Consider the following 22,393-nt stretch of genomic DNA (forward strand, 5'->3'; position numbering starts at 1 on the left):
CCACAGAAGATTAGTTTTGCCAGAATAAGAGAGATAGCTAAAAGGCAAAATAGCAGCTAAATGAAAAGTACTTTGATGAAAGTGCATTGCGGTAGATAAAAGCATTTATTATGTTTGGAATCATTTAGGCCTGGGTTGGAATCCAGCCCTCCAACTCTTTTCAGGATGACAAGTCTTGGTATGGTGATTTAAAGTTCTGTGAGCCTCATCTATAAATACGGATAACAGTGTCCCCTAGAAATGGACAGTTGTGAGCATGAAAGATGATCTATTTAAAGCACTCAGCTGGGGCACCTGGGTGGCTCAGTCGTTAAGTGGCTGCCTTTGGCTCAGGTCATGATCCCAGGGTCCTGGGATCGAGTTCCGCATCAGGCTCTCTGCTCAGCGGTAAGGCTCCCTCTCCCACCCCCCCCCCCTGCTTGTGTTCCCTCTCTTGCTGTCTCTCTCTGTCAAATAAATAAATAAAATCTTCAAAAAATAAAAAATAAAGCACTCAGCCACACTACAGCCCAACCAGCACTAGATCCTGTCTGCCCCCAACTCTTCCTCACTCACAGAAGAAAATAAAGAAGTCAGCTTGGCTCTTTAACTATAAAGCATGAGATTACTAGAAGCCGTTGAGTAAAATTCAAAGGTTAGATGCCACCAGTGAAATAAAACATCAGTGTAGAAAAGAGAGGGCATGGAGCTCAAGCAAAGAGGAGACAGAGCTGTGGTATCGGCATAATTCCTGTATTAGGGGAAAGCCATTTGACACTGGAGTCACTTGTGAAAGAGGAATCTTCAAAATAAGAGAAGTAATTTTCACAAGGCACATGCTGTGTATCAAGCTGTGTCCTTTACACACCCAGGTCCTGCTTGGGGCACTCCGTCCCATGGTGTCGTTAGTAAAACTGAGGCACAGAAAGGCAGTGAGTGGATTCCTTCTGACCTCAGCTCCACTGCTTTCCAGGTCAAATGGTAGAAAACAACTTCCTTCATCAGCCCGAGTTTCTGTCTCTTCCACTGAAGAAAGCAACCAGCAAATTTGAGCCATTTCAAATTGGAGTTTGGGTCAAGTATTAGCTGTGATCTAGTCAATAATAATGAAGGCAGGCAGGGAGAGAATGGTGTCTCTGAATAAACATGAAGTTTCCACTGTTAACCACATACATGGCAAGGGTGAGGGAATTGGGGGCCGGAGGTGGCGGCAGGAACATTGCATCGGCAAATCCAGGAGGCCCCATTCACATTTTAGTGCTGTAAAAAAAAAAAAAAAAAAATAGACTTAAAGATAGAGATACAGCAGTAAGATAATTTCATACCCTGTCAATGTTAATGTTACCCTTATGCATTAACTGGCTCACCCAAGTATTATTTAATCTAAGATAGGAATGGGCAAACTATCACCCATAGCCACATGTTTTTGTAAATAAAGTTTTATTGGAACAACCACATCCACTTGCTTATGTATAATCTAAAGTTTCTATCCTTCAATCTCAGAATTGAGGAGCTTCATAAGAAACCATATGACCTGGAAAGCCAAAAATAATTAGTGTCTGGTCCTTTGGGATGTGTGCACACATCCCAAAACACATCCCAACACACTTTGGAAAATTTGCTGGCTCCCTGGCCTGGGGTAATGTACTTATGTTTGAATTTGCCATTTACTATTTAATTAGACCCCAGATATTTAAAAGTTACGTATCTACTGGTTGATTTCTACAAGTTAGAAAGCATAACCAGAAGGCTATAGCTTTATTGCTCTGTAAGATATTAACCAGTTTAGAACATTCCAACAAATTCATTTCTGTATTCCCCTTGACCTACTGACTATATAAATTCCTTTCCTTAAATTCTCCTTTGAGGGACGCCTGGGTGGCTCAGTGAGTTAAAGCCTCTGCCATCGGCTCAGGTCATGATCTCAGGGTCCCGGGATCCAGTCCCGCATCAGGCTCTGTACTCGGCAGGGAGCCTGCTTCCTCCTCTCTCTCTCTCTCTCTGCCTACCTCTTTGCCTACTTGTGATCTCTGTCTGTCAAATAAATAAATAAAATCTTTAAAAAAAAAATTTATCCTTTGAGCCAGATTTGCCATCTCAAGGATCCCCTCACTAATATTAAGTTGAAGAGATGTTTGATCCATGTTCATTCTATTTTGCATGAGTCATGTTTTTAACGTGTGGGAAGTTCTAATTCGGCAACTCCAAGGGACACCTTCAAATACAATGTGAATGGAGAGGGTGCTAAGTCTCAAGACGGGGATGGTAATACTGGAGAACCAGTACCTCATGTAATGCACACAACAACCTTGTAAGGTATGTTAACCTACAAAAATGGGGAAACTAAGGTAATAGCAAGACCCATCTCACTGGGTATTTTTTGGTGGTAAAAAAGATAGTGCAAGTCAAGTATTTAGCACAATACTTACTGCTTAATATTTATTCATTAAATTCTTCTTCTTATTATTATTATTAATGGCATTATCCTGTATATAACCTGTTTCTTCAGGTGAAAGTAATAGACGTTTGACTCCTATTAGCATGAGCAAACAAAATTTATAAAGGAAGTTATTAGAGTAAGTACCTTGTGCTCATAGAATCAAAGGAAGGGCACCTCTTCTCCACATTGGCTAAGGCTCAGAGGTGAGAAAGCCAGCCATGCCTTAGAGATGCAAGTGATTTGGTTTCACAGGACTGTAAACCCTGATCTAATATGGAATTGGCCTCATTTCTTCTACCCTGTAAACTGAAGCAGAGATTATAATTTCCTTACCTTTGGATCCCCATGTTGCTCAGCATGGTGCCTGCCACTTAGTACATGTTCAGTAAAAATGTCTTGAGTTAAATTACCAGCCTGTTGTTGGGGTTGGTAAGTACGTATGGCTAGCGAAAAAAAAAAAAAAGAAAAAAAAAAGTCAAGATCTATAGAAATAGCAATATATCTGATTTTGGTGGTACAGATGGAGGCCAGGTTGGGATGAGGGCTTTGAATGGTAGCCTGAGGCTACATTTCCTCTTCACAACTATAAAATGAGACAAAGCTAACATTTCCAACACAGCTTGAGTGTCCAGACATCACTGTTGTGTTCTCTTTCTGTTGTCGGAATCTTTCTCTGCTTTGGGGGAAGTGGAGAGATAAGACCTATTCCCGTTAACCCCTAGGGGCACAAGATTGGCCACCGTTATTACATTATGGGAGCTGTCTGCCTCAATTGCGCTGACAAGACCTGCCAGGCCTGTGCACACATCCTGGTCCTTCTAATCCCTTCAGTTCCATCACCTGGACGTTTTATTTGAAATTGATTTTTAAATGTCTGAGTAATTGAGGTTTATGTGTAGTTGCCTCTCTGCAACAGAGGTAAGCTGAGGCTGCTTATAGCCTCATTAAATGCTGATTAAATGTGATTGCATTACTGGAGACCCCGATTGGTGCCATTCCTCAGGGCACCTATCAGAGAACAGATTCTGCACTTGGCAGATTCGAGTCTGGAGAGCAGAAACTGTACAGAGCCGGGCTTTGCATCCTCTGTTCACCTTCCACAGATGACCAGCTCCCATAGGAGGGTTATTTTCCAGACTTCTCATCTGTGGTACACATACAAGCCTTTAGACTCTGGTAAAGGCAAAAGATCCACTTTTTTCCCAAAGACATGAGACTCTCACCGGAGTCAATCTTATGACCCAGAGTTCTGAGGTGGGAAGTGTAATGTCTTTTGGCACAGATCTAATGACCTGGAAAGTTCTAGAACCTCTCTTTCCATCTTTCTCCCCCTGCCAGTGTCCCACTCATACCCTGCATGTATGGCCCCGGACTTGTTCTTTACCAAACAAATTGGTCTTCAGATTTGGCACAAAAGGGTCATAAGAGGGCCTTTAGGGAACAAAAGAGACCACTAGGAATGGTTGTGATCTTAAAGACATTCTCTGTCCTCCTCATTCTTGTTAATAGCTTTGCCACTGCCCATTGCCCGAGGCACACAATTTTGAAGTGGGAATTGATGGGGGCAGACAAGTTTTGATGTTGAAGTCAGGAAGTCCGGGGTTTGAATCTTACCTCAACTCATTACAGCTTGGGTAGCCATGGGTAAAATCCTGAGTCTCTGGCTCGGTTACTTCATCAATGAAATGGGTGTATCAGAGCCTCCTTCACAGGGTAAGGCTGTGAATACATCATGAAGTAAGACATGTAAAAGACTGGGCATAAACGAAGAATTCAGTCAATGTGAGTCCTTCTTCCCTAAAGGGATTGTAAAGCTCATCTAAAAAACAAAGAAACAAAAACAAATTTAAAAGAAACTACACCTGACCCCCCCCACACTTTTTTTTTTTTTTTTGTCTTGGATTCTCCATTATGGATCATGAGCTCTGGGTTGTATAAAAAGGCATCAACAATGTTTTGGAGGAAAAAGAAGGAAGGTCAAAAGGCAGGGTTCTGAGACCTCCAACCTCTCCTGGAACATACACTATCAGGAGCAACTCACTTTTAGTCTATTTTATGTATTGGGGTTCTATGTAATATTTCTACTGAAAACTTTACACAGCTTTAAAAAGAAAAATTGACTACTATTACTGTATTAGAAAATTCATCGTGTTCACAAGGTGAAGTTAAGAAATCCCTATTTCCCATCACACTGCAATGTCTTCTTAGCACACCAGGTGGCAGAAGCTCCTTGGCATGTTTGTGAAGAAATTTCACAATCTGTCTGGACTAGTGCATCACTAAAGCTTTTGCAGTAGAGAACAGAATGCACAGATTCAGTTAATTAAAGGCTAAGCCTCTAGGATTTGGAGTTCTCTCTTTTTTTAAGCCAAACCCAGAGCAGCTAAGTTCTGTACTTGGTCTTCCCAGAGTTGTTCCTAACGTATTGTCTGTCTCTATTCTAGCACCTTGCACTGAGCAGCACATTGTGTAGGAATTCAGCAAGTGTTGGTCAATAGAAGGTTCTCCATTCCAAGTAGGTCAGACCTCAATTCTCATAGTTTGTGCTGATTTTCCCTGAAAGGCCCCAGGAATGTATGCTTTGTACTGAACATGTGTCAATAAAACAAACTAAGAGAGAAGCTTCGGGAGAGGGATATGGCAGGGAGGACCTCACCGGGGAGGCAACGATTGAGATGGTCCCTTCCGGAGTTAGGACTTGGAAGAGAAGAGAAAAAGCAAGTGATTCTTGGCAGGATCCAGCGTCAGAGCAGAAGTGAAAGGCAAGGCTGAGCAGAGTGTGTGGATAAGAAAAAGATGTGAGATTCAAAAGAAATGGGAAAATGTGTTTCCCTAGGTGATACATAGAAAATGTTGGGTCCCTGGGGTGCCTCGGTGGCTCCATCAGTTAGGCGTCCGACTCATGGTTTCGGCTCACGTCATGATCCCAGGGTGCTAAGAAGGAGCCCCACCATAGGTTCCTGTCTGAGCAGGAGTCTGTTTCTCTCCCTCTGCCCCGCCCCTCACTCTCTCTCTAAAATAAATAAATAAATATTTTTGGAAAAAGAAATTCTAAGAAAATGTTGGGTCCCTGTCTTCATTTTTGATCAGAGAATTCAGCCACTGTTAAGCAGTGCAAATAGAGATCTTCTCCCAAAGTATTTAGCCAGGAATCTGTGTCCCTTTCCAAAAAGGAGAAGAGATAAGTAGGGCAAAAGGTTAGGCCACCATTTATTGGACATTAGTATGTGGCAGGCACTTTACTAGACACTTAAAGTGGGCTCATTTAACACAAAGAGCGACCCTATTCATACATTCATTTATTCATTCAGCATAAATATATTCAGTGTTAACATGTTCTGGGCTTTGTATAAAAGCTCAGAATTTTAATATAGCAGTGTATAAAACACCTCGCATCCCCCTCCTTGTGGAACTTACATTTGTAGGGGTGAGAAGAACAATAAAATAATCAACTAACACTTGGTAAGCATGTAGAAATATTGGGTATATTTCTGGATATACCCAGAAATAGGTATCTTCAAATGCTATACTTTTAACCCCAAGGCCTTTCTCATGCTCTTGGCATCATTGGGAAATTTCTGTTCTTTTCCCTTGACATACTTTCATTCTCTGAAACAAAGGAACCAGCCAAGGTCCCCTGAATAACTTTGAGAAACCTACAAGGCCCCATGCCTGCCCTTGGGATGATTTTGAGTTCTGCAGAGAGGCTTTTTATTACAGGAGTCTTGAACACTACATACTCCCTCCACAGATGAAATCACATCATTGCTTTTAACCCATCTCAGTTCAGTTCCAGGTATGAATTTATAGACTGCTGCTTCCAGGCCCCAGCAGTGTCACTGTGACTTAATACTCTGATTTTACAGTTTTCCTGGTTTAGTCACTTATTGGAGCCTTTGGGTATTCTTCCCCTCCCTACTTCTTCTTAAAGAAACATGCTCATAGCCCATAGCAAAACTAAACACAGTAGAGTTCACATCTACACAATTAGGGACAAAGGGGTTCCCCTCTGCAGGCTCTGTCCTGGAAATTGACTTCCCAGTCATCTTTAATAAAGGTTCTTTAATGAAAGTCTCATCTTTGAGACCGAGGCAGGGTTTCCTGTGAAAGTGAAGAGCCTCCAACTACAAAATATTATAAGTGGCATACAGTGTTTCTCAAAATGATTTCAGAGCATTTATGTATTATTTATGTATGCATCTCTCTTCCTCTCTTAATATAAGCAACTCTCACTGAACTAAAACAATTTGGGGGATCCAGGTGGTAGATCCAATGTGTGTCTGTGTGTGTGTGTGTGTGTGTGTGTATGTGTGTGTGTGTCTTGTGTGTGCTGGGGGAGCAGGAGGAGATTTGCATTCCCTTCATTTGTTATTTTTCTTTGTTCACTGAAATGTGGCATACACATTAAATACACATTTCTCTCTTCTAGAAGAAAAATCTCTAAAATAAACAAGAGAGAAAATTCCCCCCTCTTCTTAGCACTTCTGTTTAAGGGAGAAAACTCAGAAGATAAGTGCTAAGACATGCAATAGTTTTAGAGAAAACACATTATGTTAGACCCAACACAGAACATTCAAAATGTCTGTCTTCAGAGACTGACCTATCTATAAAAAGCATACCCACGTATTCTGTAGAAAGCATCAAGGAAGAGCCTTGGGTGAGGAAAGCGAGAGCAAAGGGAATGTGAACAGGATCAGCAGTACATACACTTCTCAGTATTCCTGGAAGTGCTCCCAAAGATGACACAAACCTATTAAAACTGTCCCGCTTTAGGAACCCCCACATAACCCCCTTAGAGTAACCAAAGTTGCCAACATTGTCACCTTCAATGAATCTCAACTGCAGATGAAATAAAAGCCCAACTCCTCCTCTCAACGTTCAAAACTTCCAAGGTCAAGACCCTACCTCTTCTGGAACATACACTATAAAACTCATAGAAAATTATAGAAACTCATAGAAAATTATATACCCCTCTTGGTCATAGAAGCCAGGTTTCTGCCACCCCAAGGATATTACTGTCTTCCAGTTACTCTGTATCTTTCCCCTGTATATTTACAGTGATGGGTCTAAAAAAGAGATTAGCTAAGTACAGAAGGAAGACAGAACAGAGAAGGGAGCCTGGGATGAACCCCAGGGGCACTCCAGTATTTAGAGCGCATAGTATAAGAAGGCAGAGAGAAAGACAGAAAGAGCTATTCCTGAAATGGGAAGAACTGTAGGAGAGTATGGATCTCAGAAACCAAGAGAAGAGAGGGTTTTAAGAAGCGAAGAGTGGTTAACTGCCAAGTGACCCTGAGAGTGAAGTGAAGAAGGAAACACGCCTATTGGTTGTGTTAATATGGACATCATGGAGTTGTCTTCATGGGATGTAAAAGCAGGAAACCCAGCTGAGGGTGTTTGAGGGAGAAGGGCAGATGAGGGGGAATGGAGTTCTCTCAGGAATTACACTCTAGAGGGCATTTTCCAAGATAGCTTAACCTAATCTTTAACAAGTCCATGACATAGGAAAAAAAAAATGTGTGTGTGTGTGTGTGTGTGTGTGTGTGTGTGTGTATTCCAGACTGAATTCCATTTAAGGCAAAATCATGTAAAAGATAAAATCAGTTCCAACATAGAGACTTTATTTGGATTGTTACTCAACTAAACCAACAAGAAAAGACAGTTTGGGTATAATTGAGGAAATGTCAATCTAAATTAGGTATCAGATGATGTTAAGGAATATTTGTGAATTGTGTTACGTGTGATGACGTTATCATGGTTATGTAATAAAACGCACTTATTTTTAAGGAATGCACTGAAATACATAGAATTGGAATGTCATAAGGTTTGATATTTGCTCTAAAATGTTGAAACAAAAAATGAAAAGAGAGATGAAGGAAATATGACCAAAGCTAATAATTTTTACATTTGTATGGGGAGTACATGGGGGCTCATTATAAAGTTCTACTTTTAAGTATCCTTGAAATTTGTCATAATAAATGTCACAAAATAGTTGTACTGTGAGGGAGAACAGAGAAATAGGACAGTAGCTAGAGAAGAATGTAGGTCAAGGGAAATTTGGATTTTTCTTTAAGACTCTTTTTAAAGAACAGTTTTAGGTTCATTAGAAAATTGAAAGTGAAGAGATTTCCCATGTACTTCATGCCCTGACAAATGCATAGCCTCCCCCATTATCACTTCCCTCCACCAGAATTATAACATTTGTTACAACTGATGAGCATACATTGATACAATGTAATTACCCCAAAGTTCAAAGTTTACCTTAGGGGTCACTTTTGGTACTGTACATTCTTTGGGTTTGGACAAGTGTATAATGACATGTATCCATTACTAGGATATCAGAATATTTTTACTGCCCTAAAAATACGTATTCTGCTTATTCATCCCTCTACCCTCCACCCAACCTGTGGCAACCACTGATCATTTTACTTTCCCTATACTTTTGCCTTTCTGGAATGTCTTACAGTTGGAATGATACTGTAATATAGCATTTTCAGATTTTTTTTATCGCTTAATAATATATTTTAAAGATTCCTCCATGTCTTTGCATGGTTTGATAGCTCATTTCTTTTTATCATGGAAAAGTATTTTGTTGTGTGGATATACCAACTTATCTCTTCACCTGCAGAAGGAAATAAATCTTGATTGTTTTTACTTTTTGTCCATGATCACTAAAGCTACTATAAGCATCCATGTGCAAGTTTTTATGTGGTCATGAATTTCCAACTTCTTTGGTAAATACAAAGGAGTGCAATTGCTGGATCATTCTATAAAAGTCTGGGTAGTTTTGTAAGAAATCACTGTCTTTCAAAGTGTCGTACCATGTTGCATTTCCACCACAAATGAGATTCCACACTGCTTCATCGACTTCTGGTATTGCCAGTGTTTGGATTTTGGTCCTGCTGATAGCTATGTAGGGATATCTCACTGTCATTTTAATTTTCATTTCCCTGATGACACATAATGTAGACATCTTTTGATATGTTTGTTTGCCATTTGTATACCTTCTCTGATGAGGTGTCTGGGAAGCTCTTTTGCCCATATTTTAATTAAGTTGTTTGTTTTCTGATTGTTGAGTTTTAAGGCATCTTTATATACTTTAGATAAAAGTCCTACATCAGGTATGTGTCCTTTCATAAGTATTTTCTCCCAGTCCATGTATTGTCTGCTAATTCTGCTAATTGCTATTGTCTTTGACTGAATACAAGTTTTAAATTTTAATAAAATTCAGCTTATTCATGATTTCTCTCACGGATCATGCCTTTGGTATTGTATCAAAAATGCCATTGTTATACCTAAGATCATCTAAGCTTTCTCCTATTTAATTTTCTATGAGTTTTATAGTTTTGACTTTTACATTTAGGTCTATGATCTATACTGAGTTAATTTTTAGGTAAGGTGCCAGGTTTATTAATTTCCATGTAGGTGTCCAGTTGTTCCAGCACCATTTATTAAAAAAAAAAAATCTGCTTCATTGTATTCCTTTGGTCCTTTGTCAAAAATCAGTTGACCAAATGTGGGCTTATTTTTTGGCTCTCTATTTTGTTCCACTGATCTATCTCTTCTTTCACTAATACCATACTATCTTGATTACTATGGCTTTACAGTTGGTAAGTCTTACAGTCCAGTAGTGTTAATCCTCCAACTTTGTTTATCTTCAATATTGTGTTGACTATTCTCAGTATTTTACCACTCCATATATACTTCAGAATGAGTCTACCAATATCCACAAAATAGTTTGCTGGGACTTTAATTAGGATTGCACTGAATCTACTGAACAATCTGTTGGGAAGAACTGACATCTTAACATGATTGAGTCTTACTGTCCATGAACATGGAATATCTCTCCATTTATTTAGTTCTTTGGTTTTGTTTACTTTAGAGCTTTGTACTTTTCCTCATATTTAGACCCTGTACATCATTGTACAATCTTTATACCAGAGTATTTCATTTATTTGTGTGCTAATGTAAATGGTATTGTTTTTATTTTTTTATTTTAAATTTTTAATTTTTGTTAAAGATTTTATTTGTTTATTTGACAGACAGAGATCACAAGTAGTCAGAGAGGCAGGTGGGGGGAGGGGAAGCAGGCTCCTTGCTGAGCAGAGAGCCCAATGCGGGGCTCAATCCCAGGACCTTGGGATCATGACTGGAGTGAAAGTAGAGGCTTTAATCCACTAAGCCACCCAGGCACCCCAATGGTATTGTGTTTTTAATTTCAAATTCCACCTATTCATTGCTGCTCTATAGGTATTCTTTTTGTATATTAAGCTTATAGCCTTACTGTTATTATGGATTTGTCCTAGGAGTGTTCTTTTCTGTTCTTTCAGATTTTCTATATAGACTATCATGTCATCTTCAAAAAAAGAAAAGAAAAAAGACACTTTTATTTCTTCCTATCAAATCTGTATGCCATTTCTTGTCTAATCATATTAACAAAGGCTTCCTGTATAATATTAAAAAGAAGTGGTGAATGGAGACAAACATACTTTATGCCAAATGTTAGTGGGAAAGCTTCAACTTTCTCACCATTACATATGATGTTAGCTGTAGGTTTTTTATATATTCTTTATCAAGTAGAAGAAGTTCCCCTCTACTTCCAGTTTGCTGAGAGTTTTTGTCATGCATGGGTGTTAGATTTTGTCAGATGCTTTTTCTTACTCTTTTGATACGATCATTGGGTCTTCTTTTTAAGCTTTTTGATGTGATGAATTATATTAATGGATTTTTCAAATGTTGTACCAGTCTTGCATACATGAGAGATTATGTATTATCCTTTTTATACATTGTTAGATTTGATTTGCTAATATTTTTTGAGGATTTTTGCATCTATGATCATGAGAGATATTGGTCTATAGTTTTCTTTCTTATAATGTCTTTTTCCAGTTGTGACATTAGGGTAATGCTGACCTCCTCGAATTAGTTAGAAAATAGTTCCTCAGCTTCTGTCTTCTGAAAGAAATTATAAAGCCTAAGTATAATTTTTTCCTTTAATATTTGGTAGAATTCACCAATAAACCCATCTGGATCTTTGAGGAAAGCTTTTAAATTGTTCTTTAAAGAAGAAACACTGTGATGACAAGGATCCAAGAGAGAGGGAGAAAGAGATGATACAGGAAAGACAGGGAAGAGTCATGGTTCTAAGTACCTAAGGAGACCAGAAGACTCTACCAATTCCAAGTGAAAAATCTGGCCTCTGAATTTTGAGAGGAGAAGAAAAGTTGGCAAGTAGGTCAGTGGACTTGGTACTAGAAAGGAAGATACCATTCCCTTAGATCAATTCTACTTTCTCAGTGACCCATGAAATGAACTGCTCAGCAAAGAAATAGCCCATGGTGACACTGAAGGTAGCAGAAGAAAGGAGATTGTATGAAACAGATAATTTGGGAAGGGAAAAGTGTAGTTAGATTGCCAAGTGGTATTAAGAATTCATTAGAGGTGTGGAGTTATTAACTGCAATTAAGAAACATCAGCAATCTCAGTGGTTTCCCCTGGCAATATCCTCCAGAAATTGTTTAGGTGAAGGCATAAACTTAATAGTTGGTTCTAACTAGGTTGGAGCTTTGCAACATATGTACACATATATTGAGAATAATCAAACGAGGAAGTCTACATGTTTGGAAGGGACCAGTTATAAAGATGGACAGTAAAATTTACAGTAGGGAAGTAAGGACATGCAGAACAGAGGTAATGAAGCATGACACATTGAACTCCAAGGATCAGACAGCCTTCACATTAATCGAGCAAATGCCATGTTTTGGGCACTATTTGAAGTATTTTATATATAGTGAGTTATTGAATCATTATAACAACCCTGAGATGTATTGTTATTGTTTACCACTTAAAGACAAATAAACTGAAGGACAGAAAGTTTAAGGGACTTGTGAGCACCCCCACAGCTATTAAATGTTGCTTTAGAAGCCTGACATCACAGTTGCAAAGTTTACACTAACGCACTAATGACCCAGCCTCATTTACAATTTTTGGAGGTGGTGTCGTGAAGCAGGTGAGCTGATGGCTAGGAGGTAGTGGACAGAGAATGGCATGCTTGAATAGGGAGTTCAAGGGTTTGAACGTTAGTAAATGAGGCAGGATAGGAAAAAGGTCACTAGAGATGAGAAGATTAAGGAAATAAACAGCCTAAGAGTTGGATGACAAATTATCACAGATATTGGGGCCTTCGAGAATGGTGGCAAGTGTTAAGGAAACAGATTTCCTTACTGCGGGACTTCTGAAAGAGAGCCTTCTATGCTGACTTCTTTTATGACATCCCAAAATGGAAAAACATATGTTGCATTTCTCATATTTATTCATCATGATATTCTTTCTCTCAAAACATATAACAATATACATAGGGATCTAGTCCAAGAAATAATGCAGAGAAACTAACTCCAGGGCAAAGCCTAGATCATATCTTCACCCAATTCCTAATGCCTACACACCTGAACTTTACCACCCCCTCACCCCAAATTAACCAAGAAATAGTTCTAAAAATATTTATATCTCACTGAAGGAGAAGCATGTGCCTTTGAAAATTATATATTACAGGAATTTGAAAGTTTCTGCTTTTATTCATCTTCATCCACACTGAGCTCTAGTCCAAATGGTCAAATGAACTGTAATTCTGATTGCCTGAAAAATCTCAGCTGCAAACCATTCTCCCAAAACAATCCAGGCCTGCTTTTCAGGCTTGAATTTTAGATGAGGCAAACAATCTGCAAGATAAACATTTGATCTTCCCCCTTGCTGAAGGCCACCCAAATACTTGGTTTTTGAGACTCATTCGCCATCACTGTCCTATGATTGTAACTGCCCTATACTTAGAGACCTGAACACAGTTCAATAAAGAGCTGCCCACCCCTTTCCTCCTATTTTCTCTGCTAATGCAAACCTTTTAAACTGCTGAACTTTTTATCAGATATTTGTTACTGTCATTTGCCATTGTCTGTTCCCAAGATGATGGATCTGTCACTAAATCCACTTCTCCCTAAGTCTTGGTGGGAATTGAATTGACATTCAAGTGCAAACAGCCCAGCCACTAACCACAATACAATTCCAGCCACCATTATCCCACGTCCAAAGTAATTTTAATCATTTGTAAGCAGCATGTGAGTGGTAAAGTTAAAGTCAATGAAGAAAGCAAATAGTATTGACAACAGTTCCCTCAAGCAGCTCTCAACCTGGCTTCCGTTGTCATATATTACCTCACCAACTAGAATGCATTTGCTTCCACAGTTTCTTGTGATACCAAACTGGCTTAGAATGGCCATCTTTCATATTGCTATGACTATATTATCATCAGAGGGTAACTATATAGTACGATTACATTTTTGTTGGAATTTCCCAAACATGATTCTCTCTTCTCTTTCCACCAAAGAGGAGCCATGGAACACATCTAATACAAAGTATTATTTGGGGGGTACCCGGGTGGCACAGTCAGTTAAGCAACTGACTCTTGGTTTTTGCTCAGATCATGATCTCAGAGTCCTGAAATCCAGCTCCACGTCAGGTTCTGTGCTCAGCAAGGAGTCTGCTTCTCTCTCTCTTCCTCTGCCCCTTCCCCCAACTTTCTAAAATAAATAAAGTTTTAAAAAAAAATTTAAGTATTATTTTTTTTATTTCACAACCCTAGGCCCATGTAAACAATGATCAATAACTTCTGGCAAACAAACCTAATGCCGCTGGTTTCTTTACAATGTTCCATTTTTTTTCTAACAACAAATCTCTATCTATCTCTCTGTAATTATCTACCCATCATCTATCAACCATCTACCTATCATCTATATCTATCTATCTATCTACCTATCTATCATCTATCTATATCTTGTGTTATAATCATTGGCAGTGTGTTGGAAAACTACACTGAACACAAAATTAAGCTCAATGGTCTCAGTGAATTCTGGTGTCAACATGAAATGGATTTCGAAGTGTCAAAGAAATTTGTAAAAGTAAGGTTCACTTGTATTCCTCCACAGGAAACATTCTAAATCAGCTTTTTAAAATCAGCTTTATTGAGATGTAATTTACAAACAATAAAAAGCCCACATTTGAAATTCACAAATCAATGAGCTTTGAAAAATATAGAAAGGAAAACAACCATTAGCAAAAACAGGATATAAAACACTTCTCATTTCCATCTCAAACTTTTTTTGTTTTTTAAGATTTTCTTTATTTGACAGAGACACAACAAGAAAGGGAACACAAGCAGAGGGAGTAAAAGAGGGAGAAAAAGGCTTCCTGCTGAGCAGGGACCCTCCCCCCCATCCCACCCCCTCCAGGCAAGGGCTCTATCTTAGGACCCTGAGATCATGTCCTGAGCCCAAGGTAGACCTTAAGGACTGAGCCACCCAGCCTCGCCACCCAGACTTGCCCCCCCACCATCTCAAAATTTTTTAGTCCTTGGCAGTGTGTTGGAATGACTTTCCAGACAATGCCTGCCCCCATAGGAAACACCCATTCTGAATTCTATTTTGGAGTGTTTTGCCTGTTTGGGGCCAATTATTCACTTTATACAAATGAAATCGTATGGACTGTCGTGTAGCATGCCACATTGGCTTATCATGATACTTTTTTTTCTTCCAAGTTTTTATTTAAATTCTTGTTAGTTAACATACAGTGTGATATTAGTTTCAAGTGTAGAATATAGAGATTCATCACCTACATACATCACTCAGTGCTCATCACAGGAAGTGCCCTCCTTAATCTCCATCACTCATTTAGCCCATCCCCCCCCACCTCCACTCCAACAACCCTGTTTGTTCTCTTAAGAGTCCGTTTTTATTGAACACTACATCTGAAACTAATAATGTTGGCTAATTGAATTTAAACAAAAAGGTTTTGTGGGGTTTTGTTTAAGAGTCTCTTTGGGACACCTGGTTGGCTCAGTCTGTTAGGCAGCTACCTTCGGCTCAGGTCATGTTCCCATGGTCCTGGGATCAAGTTCCATGTCGGTCTCCGTGCTCTGGAGGGAGTCTCTTCTCCCTCCGTCCCTCTCCCAACTCATTCTCTCAATCTCTCTCACTCTCATGCTCTCTCTCAAATAAATTAAAAAAAAAAAAATCTTTCTAAAAAAAGTCTTTTTATGATACTTTTGAACTTCATTTATTTGTTTAGCTTTTAAGTCTATGTTCCATTCTGAATTGATCTTTTTACGTGGTATGAGGGAGTCGCTGAGGTTTGTGTTTTTCCCATAGAAATAAAAAATTTTCTTTCCGTATAGAATTACGTTAGTGCCTTTGTTGAAAATCACCATATGACCATATGTGTGGGTCTATTTCTGGAATATCTATTATGTTCCACTGATCTAAATGTGTATCTTTACCTAACATCACACTGCCTTGATTACTGTAGATTTGTAGTAACTCTTAAAATCATATAATGTAAGTACTCCAACTCATTTTTCTTTCTCCAAACAATTTTAGCTGTTTTAGGTCTTTTGCATTGACATATAAATTTTAGAATCAGCTTCTAATTTTTTAAAAGCCTGGTAAAATTCCTATTGTAATTTTGTTGAATCTATAGATTAATTTATGATAGGAATATCGTATCATCTAACCTATGAACACGATCTATCTCCCCATTTATTTAAAAATTCTTTAATTTCACTAAACAGTGTTCTGTAATTTTGAACATAGATTTCTTGGCATGTTTGGATATTTTTATGGTATTTTAAATATAATTTAAGTTTTTTAATGTTTAATTTTTTATTATTAATATGTAGAAATTAGTAGATTTTTCTATTATGACCTATGTCCTGTGACTTCATTAAATTTGTTCATTCATTCACATGGCTATTTCTAAAGACTGTTTAGGATTTCCTGCACGGACATTTACATTGTATGTGAATAAAGACAATTATATTTCTTCTTTTCTAATCTGTATGCTTTCTTCTTGCCCACTGAACTGGTTAAGACCTCCAATACAAGGTTGAATAGAAGTGGTAAGAATGAACATACTCGCCTTGTTAAGCTTAATGAAAAAACATTCACTTTATCACCATTTTTAGATGGTATTAGCTGCAAGTTTTTCATAGATGCCCTGAATCAAGTTGATTTTGACCTTTCAATATATTGTATTTTCATTACTGTTCAACTAAAAATATTTTCTAATTTCTTTTAGGATTTCTTCTTGAACATATTGATTATTTAGAAGTAGGTTAATTTGTAAATATTTAGAAACTTTTCTAGATATTGTTACAAATTACTAATTTAACTACATTGTGGTTAGAGAACATATTTTATAACATTTCTGTCTTTTAAAAATATTTGTAATGTTTCTTTTAAAAACCACTGAGACTTATTGTATGGCCAAGAATATGGTTTTTATTAATATTCCATGTGCATTTATAAAGAATATATTTCTTATGATTGTTGCATATTATATTCTGCAAATTTCTCAATTGGGTCAAGTTTGCTGACAGTATTTTTTAGATTTTTTAAATACTCTTAACACTTTGTTTTGTTTTAAAGATTTTGTTTATTTATTTGACAGACAAAGATCACAAGTAGGCAGAGAGGCAGGCAGAGAGAGAAGAAGAGAAGCAGGCTCCCTGCTGAGCATAGATTTTCCCCTGCCCTCCCCCCACATACGGGCCTCAATCCCAGGACCCTAAGATCATGACCTGAGCTGAAGGCAGACTTTAACCCACTGAGCCACCCAGGGGCCCCATGTTTGCTTTTTGTTTTTGTTTTTGTTTTTTAACTTACCTGTTATGTCAAGTATAGCAATATTCCTAAAAGAGTATGTTAAAATTTCCAGCTGTGTTGACAGATTTGTTATTTATTTATTTATTTATTTTTGACTTCTAATTTTGTGGCTGTTATTGGGTACATTTATGTATCTTATGTACCTAAGGTACGTTAATGTTGTCAAATTATTAGGTCTTCTTGGTGCATTGTAACTTTAGTCATTATGAAATGTCCATCTTTATGCATTCTTTCGTAAGACAATCTTGATAACTACTTGCTCAAAAAGTAACAGCCACACATTCTTTTTTATGCTTACTTTTAGCCAGATATACCTTTTTCCATTTTTTATCTTTCAACATATCTGTGGCTTTATACTTACAATGTTTTTAGTATATGGCATATAATTGGGACCTGCTTTTTAATCTAACCTGACAGTATGTGCATTTTAATTCAAATCTTTACTTTCACATATAATGTAATTATTGATACAGTTCTAGTAAATTCTGCTATCTTGCTATTTGTTTTCTATTTTCCCAGTGTGTTTGTTTTTCTTTTGTTCTTTTCCTGCTTTTTTTTTTCTTATAATCAACTATAGTAGTGAGCCTTTTAGTAACCTTTATTGGGTTTTTGGCTGTAACTTACTCTTTTTATTGATCACTTTAGGGTTAAAAATATACAACCTTAATGTATCAATGTTTATTTACAAATTGATATCGTATCTGGTCACATTTCACACATTTTCTTCTTCCCAATTCACATCACACACTTCAAAATAATAATAATACATTTATCCACTCCCACATTCTTTGTGCTATGTTTGTCATATGTCTGTGTTTCACCCTTGTTAATGATGAAGGATATTTTCTCTGAATATAGAATATGAGACATCAGATTTTCTTTTCAGCACTTAAAAAAATGCCATTCCATTATTTTCCTACTTTCATTGTTTCTGATGAAGACTGCTATCATACTTGGAGTTTCCCTGTATGTATTAGGTTTTCTCTGCTTTTAAGATGTTTTATTTTTTTGTCTTCTGTTTAAGTCTAATGTGTCTAACCGTGGCTTTCTTTCAATTCTTTCTTTTGTGAGTTCCCTGATGATCTTGGATTTATAAGTCAATGTTTTTCATCAAATAACAAAGTATTTGGCTACTAATTTTCAAGGTTTTTATGCTGTTTTCTTGTTCTCATCCTTGTGAGACTCTAATTATATATCTGATAAGGTGTGCAATATTATTCCAAAATTTTTAATGTGCTGCTAATTTTGTTTCAGTCTTTTCTTTTAGATTCTGTTGGGGTAGATTTAGGAAGAGACTTATTTAAAGTCTGACTCTTAATTTTATGATAAAGTCTTCCTTGTGTCTTACCTGGAGTTGGAGTGTTAATAAAGTTTATCCAGTCTGACTGGGCCGGACTTCCAATGTTTTCCGACACCTTTGATATCTAGAATCTGTTTCCTTCCCAATGCCATTAACAGTCATGGAATTTCCAGTCCACAGAATTTCACCCTTCACATGTGCAGGCTAGCCCTCAACTAAGGACTCACAAGGAACCTCCATGCAAATTTTTTCACCACTACCCTGCAGTATGCAGCTTTCCTCTCTCTGATGTTTTACCCTACAGAATATAAAGATCTTTTTTTTTTCTTTCAGAGTTAAAGATCTTCTAGCTGCCCTGAATTCTAAGTTGTGTGTGTGTGTATGTGTGTGTGTGTGTGTGCACGCGCACGTGCACGCACACTTTGTTTTGGTTTTTGGGGTTTTTTGTTTTTGTTTTTAGTTTTCCCCCTCAATAAAACAGCTGCTCATTTTGTTGAGGTCAGAAAATTGTACCCAGGCAGACAGCTGGGTGATTTGGGGGCTCATCTTGTAAGTTTCCTTTATCTCAAGAATTGCCATCTTTTATGCCTATTGTCCTATGCTTGAAAAGAGTTGCCTTGTATATGTCTTTCAGTTTTCTGTGTGTGTGTGTGTGTGTGTGTTTTAAGGAAAACTGTGTCTAGAGAAGGCATTCCAAATAAAAATTGTTATGCATTTGCTATCTACTTCTTCAAATTGTTTTCACATAAACTCTAAAAAACCATGAGATGATCAAAATGTTCTTATGAGAGGAAAAAAAGAGAAACTGAGAAATATTTTTGGCTTTAAACCGCAAAATGACTCTGTTTCTATATGTGTACCCCATCCTGGGAGGCGAGGCTGTCTATAAGTGTTCCATATAGTGACTCATTTTTTTTTTCAATTGTCAGTGTTCTCTGGAAATTTTATTCCATTGGTCTAAGCCAGCCAGATTTACTATTTTTGTAGCTTCTCTTAGATTTTTAATAACACTTCCCCTTTTTGATAATTCAGGGTCCTCTTATTAAGATGTCAGTGCTCCTTCCTGAATATTAAATCCAGAATGTTGTAGGAGAAGAAATGAGTGGCTATTTCTTTCGAGCATTTTGTTTGAATAAGAAATACCAATATTCTTGAAGCGGTTTTTCAAGTTACAAGGCCAACACTTTTGACTGCCTGAAGTCTCTTCTGTTATGGTGTGTTTTTGTTTTTGTTTTACTCCCAGAGTATTACTGGATATGTATCAGGACATTTCCTTTAAGCAGATTTCAGGCAGGAGCTAATTATGCTGACAGCCAGCTACTCATCAGTAGACAGTAGAGAGAAAGCCAGCAAAAGATGAAAGATGCTGGGTATGTTCACCAGGCCAGATGGTCAAACCGGAAGTGTGAGCCACCTGAACACACTGTGTTATTTTATTGGCCATTAAGCAAAGTGAAATTTTGCAGTAATATTTAACAACATGTTTTTTTTTCTCCCTCATTTAAAACCACCAGGCCTAAAATGTGTCAAATGAAATTTTGACTCAGAGTGCAGCCTGTGTTCCAGAAAATGTCACTGAGGGTTTTGAGGCAGCTGTCACTGTCATTATAGTTTTATGAAAGCAAGATTATAGAATTCATCGAGTTCCTTGCCTGTTGAGTTGTATATATATGGAATCTCTAGTGTTCTACTTTATTTTCACTTCAAAAGGGAGACCACGAAGTCCTACCCACAAAACCATCCTTGCTAGAAAGTAATGTAAATAGAAATCATCCTAAGCCTTCCTATCACCTGGGACTGAAATGGAGCCCATCCCTCTGTCCCTTCCCTTTGAGCAGCTATGTTCTCTGTGCATGCACCAGAATTAATCTTGGGATTTAAGTTATATACCCCAGATCTCCCCAAAGCCTCTCTCTTTGCCCAGCATGGAGAATATTTGCCTTCTTTTCATGTTGAAGCTTTTGAAAGGATTCTTCCTAACAGGATGTTGTGTATTGGTTTGAGGACTGCTGCAAAATGTCAAGAGGGATCCTTGGATCTGTATATCATTAGTGTTTCCTGCTGCTCCCCATGTAGCATGTTTTGATCTTTCTTCCTTCTGGTGCTGCTGCTTCTTATCTGTCCCTTTTCCTTTCTCTGGGGCTGCATGGGTCCTCACTAGCTTATCACCTCTGCCGTTTTCATCTTCGGTGTGAATCTTAGTCACCTTTAAGTGGCTTCAAGTACTTACTTTAGGGGAACTTCTTATGTGTATGAAAGATGGTAGGTTTTCTTTTTTTATACTTCCAGTTTATTGAGTTAGAAATTTAAAGTTCTACCCAAAGGCCAAAAGGCCCCAAGGGTCAAAGAGTGAAATGAAAGAACTTCTCTGAAGTTTTGGCAGATTCTTCTGCCCCAGCAAATGTATTCCTGGGCTAGGGTCTGATTGGAATCCTATCTGGGCACCCCATTCTCAGGGACTATCTTCCCTCCTACCTCATCTTCAGTGGGATTTTTGGTTGAAGAGAGAATAAGGAAATGAATGCCCAATAATTAATTTCACATGTCATGTTAACATGCAGAATCTGATTATTCATACTGATACCATCTTCGATGACTACATAGAGGTCTCTGCCGCAGATTCAATAAACATCCTAGTGTCAGCCAGATGGCATGAGACATATGCTAGGGACACCAAGATGAATGAGATGACGCCCTTGCCTGAAAAGCGTACACACAGAATTCAGTGGTTTAAACAATGAGTCCTCAGTTTTTAATGAGTTCTTTGACTCTACAAGGGAAAGGCATCTCCAGACAGAGATGGACCCCATTCTTTTTATACTGCCAGATGTTTCATGGCTCCTCTACTCCATACCAGGAGCTCCAAAGCCCAAACATGACTTGCCACATCCTTCCTTCAGATGCAGTGTCTTCATTTGTTCTAGCTCAAATTTCATTAGAGAAATTGCATCCATCTTTGACATTTAGTGCTCTGCCAGCATTGTGCTAACTGGTCAGCAAAGGATGCTCTAAGTCATCTTGGAATGATTTGACTAATGAAAGCAATGCAACTTAAAAAACAGCCGATCAAGGCCTGGGGAAGCCAGCCCCTGCTGGTAGGCAGGAAGGTGGATGCAGACATGAATTTCCCTTAAGCCTCAGGGTCCCTTCCTCGCCTGGCCTCGGGAGGAGTCCTAGCAATGTCTTATGGTCACTCTGTATTTTTCTCTGCAAAAACAGCTACCCACATTGAGTATGCCTCTGTTCCCACCAAACCTATGTCTTTATGTACGTATATTTAAAAACAAATCGTAAGAGAAAGTAGTCTCTGTCATCTGAGATTCATGTTAACAAGCGAAAAAAATAGCATAAATGCAACAAAATAAGCAGACCCCAAATAAAAAGCACTCGGTCCATTTTCCCACTGGAAATTTTCTTTTGGTGAATTTTTACCTATGCGTGGTTGGAGATGGGAGTTGGAATAATAGATATTTAATTTTTTAACTTACTTACAGTAGATATTTAAATTCATGTTACCTAATATAGTGATCCCGAAATAATACTTTTTCTACACTCAAATTTCGTGGAACAATTTGATTCAAACTTTTCACATGCAATTTTGACGTCAATCTCTTAATCATCCCTAAAGCCCCTTGTTGAATCATCTGGTAAAGTTTTCTTGAATACGGTATTCACTGCTGACTAAGTTGTTTCAACTTCAGCGCTATTTGATTCTGTGCATAATTCTGTCACTGGAAATTTTGTCCTGTGCCACTAGAACCCATAATGGAAAAAAAGTGCTTTTCATTTGTCCTATAGAGGCATATTTGACATTTCTCATACCTTAGGATGATGTATCTTTTTCTTTTTTTAATATTTTATTTATTTATTTGACAGACAGAGATCACAAGTAGGCAGAGAGGCAGGCAGAAAGAGAGGAGGAAGCAAGCTCCTGGCTGAGCAGAGAGCCAGATGCGGGGCTCGATCCCA

General features: G+C 38.0%; 1 long non-coding RNA gene across 1 annotated transcript; it reads right to left on the reverse strand.

Moving 5' to 3' along the window:
- Window positions 1–528: 528 nt before the first annotated feature.
- On the reverse strand, window positions 529–4,231 carry LOC123388711. The gene is made up of 3 exons (XR_006603213.1): window positions 4,034–4,231; window positions 2,753–2,862; window positions 529–1,239 (listed from the first exon to the last, which is right to left on the reverse strand). It is a non-coding gene; the product is annotated as an uncharacterized LOC123388711 (long non-coding RNA).
- Between the last annotated feature and the right edge of the window lie 18,162 nt (window positions 4,232–22,393).

This window comes from Mustela putorius, unplaced genomic scaffold (genome assembly GCF_011764305.1).
Source record: "Mustela putorius furo isolate JIRA1106 unplaced genomic scaffold, ASM1176430v1.1 tig00003909_pilon_pilon_pilon, whole genome shotgun sequence".
In the NCBI taxonomy this organism is placed as follows: domain Eukaryota; kingdom Metazoa; phylum Chordata; class Mammalia; order Carnivora; family Mustelidae; genus Mustela; species Mustela putorius.